Consider the following 3,565-nt stretch of genomic DNA (forward strand, 5'->3'; position numbering starts at 1 on the left):
AAGTCCTACTTTATGTAGCGACTTTATTGGGAAGATATAAAGACTTAATAGCCCCTTCTTCTGCCTAACCCCTATAACTATATACTGTGAAGGTAATAACAAACACCAAAGGCCCGGGTGGAGGAAAATACACTTAGAAGGCAGTCGAAATCGCGACCACTGGATTGGCAGGCAAGGACGTCACCCCGCCGCCGCCGGGACAGGCAAAAAATTGTTCCCATGCCGGGAATTGAACCCGGGCCTTCTGGGTGAAAGCCAGATATCCTAGCCACTAGACAACATGGGACTGATAAGGGCGGATTCAATAAAATGGTAAATATAAGTATATTTTACGTAAACGAAAACTCAAGAATACTTTTTGAAAAACAAAGCCTCAAGTGGTTTCCTTGTCATCATTACTGAGCACTACATTTCTTCTAATTTTTGTTGGACACTCTTATCGGTTTTGTGCTTGACGACTAGTGCTCAGTTATTCCATTAATAATAATTCAAAGGTTGGATTATAAACATTTCTGGTTATATGAGCAGCTAAAGTAATACGAGGTTAAGAACTTAATATAGGAGAGGTATAATAATATCAAAAACATTGATTATAAGATGAAAAAGTCAGTCAGTACGTGGCTGTTAGTCCCATACAAATTAAGTGAAGGAAATTCAGCAATCCGCTTTAAAAATTAAAGGGTGTTTATACCGCGTTTACATGAATTAATAGTCAGAGTTCTTATGTTTGCGCATATCTAGATACATCAACTGTTCTATGCAAATCCCATAGCCTCCGAGGAGCTTCCACTGAATGCAGTCACAGATTAACTCACGCAGTTATTTTTCTTCTTCTATTATTATTATTATGCGGATTGTCTTAGGCATGCAGATCCCATCCTTATCCTATGGCTGTTATATTTTGGACTCATTTCAAAATCTCCTCATCCCAAAACGTGAAATTTCAAACGAAATATTCCAACCGTCATAGGCTCAAAGAAAACCTTGAAATGCTATCAGGCATTTTAGATTACAAGGAAGAATTAAAAGAGAACGATAAAATTCAGTTTCACGCATGAAAGTGGCAGAAGTACATTTAGGAACTGACTTCGGTTTTCATGTGGTATTAAAAACAATGTACACGGGTTGTTAAGAAAGTAACTTACGTTTCGGCCTAGCGTGGCGGTGGGTATTTGCTAGACTGTGGCTTGCAGCACAGCGTTTTGACAGTGACACAGAATTGCATGCTGGTGTACAGAAGTGGTTAAAATATAAGACGCTGGTTCGATTTCCACCTGGGTGTACTTTCCTCCACCTAGTGTTACGGTGTTTGTAATTATCTTCACGGTATATATTTATAGGGGTTAGGTGAAAGGAGAGACTAGGGAAGAAGGGAAGAAGGGATTTCAATTTAGTGCACTGTGAACTCTAGCCCTACCTACCGCCACGCTTGGTCGAAACGCAAGTTAATTTTGCGTCAGCCTTCGTATTATACCCTATTGAGATGATCCAGCACTCACCCGATATCATAAGCATTTTATCCTCTTGACAGTAGATTATTCTCTAACTATTAGAATTACAGTCTACGTGCCCAACTCAACATATGGAATTTTCCATTTTTCATGACAGCTAATCCTAAATCACGAAAGTTGGATCCCGACCTTCTCTTTTGTGTTTAACGTCTTTATCATTGTAATTCGTTTTCGTTGATATTGCTGTCGATATCCTCTACTAAACCTTTGCCTATTTTTCCTTCTTCTGTTCAAGCCACATCCCCTATTCCCCTCCCTTTTCCTAAAACTTTCTCCTCCCCCTTCACTCCCCGGTTAAAATAGCTGTATAAATCGACTTATGACTGCAGTTTTCACCTAAATATGGTGTAGTTCATCGAAACCGGTCGTGGTTTAAACAAATATCTATTGGAAAAGTGCTACTATATGTTCATTATTTGAGCTAATTATGCCAGTCTAATTTCGGAAGTGACGTTGTTAAATGCACATCGCTTCACCGCTGCCTAATGCTGATCTATTATGGGGCTTAATAATCTTTGGCGTAGATGTGTGATATTCCCAGTCGTAATTACGCAATTTTGGCTAAATATTCTTATGAGGTGAGTAGTGACTTTTCCCCTGCAGTCATTTGTTTCTTCTACTAAAGCTTCGGGTTTATGCCGCATAAAGAACGATTACATGAGACTCGTTTTATTAACGGGGGTACTTTTTTTTCGGAATTGTTATTATTATTATCACGGCAGTACTTGCTTGACCGGTAAATTTGAGCCGCTTCGCTTTTTTATTGAGGCAATAATCTTCATCCACGTGTGGGGTGGCGGGAGGAGGAGGAAGGGGAGGGGGGGGGAGTTTAACGGGGAATAAGGGGAAAAAGGTTAGTTTACGAAAGGGAATTGCGACATTTCGGCAAGAGAGGAAAATGAACAAAGCACCCGAAAGTTTTTAATGATAAAAAACACCGAAGGGGCGAAATGGGTGGAGAGGGAGGATTTTGCGATGATTTTTGTCCCAGTTCCCTTTTCACCGTTGCCTCTTCTCTCGCACTCCTTTTCTCCTCTCCCATTCACATTTTTCTCCTCCGCAGCCTCGGTGATAGGAAAACCATTTGTTCCTCTTCTCCCCTCTCTCCATTTCCCGGAAGGTAAACTGTTACGAGCGAAAGTAAAAACGCTGGATCCTCGCTGGTCCTTTTTATCTATGGGCCAATAAAGCGGAGTAAAAAAAAATATTCATAATTTTTTCATAATCCCTTTCCGATTAATTGTTGCATGAATCATTTCCACCGTAAAAGTGTCTACGTTACGTTCCCACTGAAGTTTTGAATAACTTCCTCGGTAGTTAAGCGTCTGGAAATAAGTTTTAGGTTCCCAAATACGGCAGGGTATAGTATGATGTCCTTGCGTCGCATGCATGTTACTGCAGTAGGCGTTATGCGACTTGACATTTTTAAACCCAATCGTTTCCGGGTTCAGATTTCTGTACAGGTCTCGATACATGTTCCGTGGACGACTTTTATGAACACAACATCTGAATTTAATACGTAACCACTGCGAATTCATGTGGTGAATCAAATTGTGCAATTCGTCATTGTATTGTTAATTGCTCGTAAATAATGTTCCCAGTTCCTTTATTTTTTCTTACTTAATATTTGTGCATCACTATTACTTTGAATTTATCGAGAATTCATTGAAGCGTATTTTCTATAAAAATGAAAATTATACATTTTCACTTTGGTGACTTTAACAGTTTTAAATGTTTATAACTATCAGTTATTGTGATTTATTCGTAGCCAACGATAACTTAGGCTCTTGATTTGTAGTATACTTTATGTTCGTTAACGAATGATTACTATAGAATATCCAGCGTAGAATAGGTAAAAGATCACACGCCCCATTGGGAAGGTGAAAAAAATCACTAATTCAATAAATGAAAGAAGACTAAAATGAGGAGTAATTTTACTTACATAAGGCCCTTTAACCAAATTTACTATTGGCATTTATTTTTAAGTTTCTTTTTTTTGATCGTCTAATTTTTTGCTAAATATTTAGCAAGAAGTTACGAGGTTTCTGGCACTG

At 38.7% G+C, this 3,565-nt stretch overlaps 1 non-coding gene across 1 annotated transcript; it reads right to left on the minus strand.

The window, feature by feature from the left end:
* Window positions 1–214: 214 nt before the first annotated feature.
* TRNAE-UUC (transfer RNA glutamic acid (anticodon UUC)) lies at window positions 215–286 on the minus strand. Its single transcript has one exon. It is a non-coding gene; the product is annotated as a tRNA-Glu (tRNA).
* Window positions 287–3,565: the final 3,279 nt, after the last annotated feature.

Source organism: Hetaerina americana, unplaced genomic scaffold, assembly GCF_022747635.1.
Source record: "Hetaerina americana unplaced genomic scaffold, ioHetAmer1.1.p SCAF_8, whole genome shotgun sequence".
NCBI classification, from domain to species: domain Eukaryota; kingdom Metazoa; phylum Arthropoda; class Insecta; order Odonata; family Calopterygidae; genus Hetaerina; species Hetaerina americana.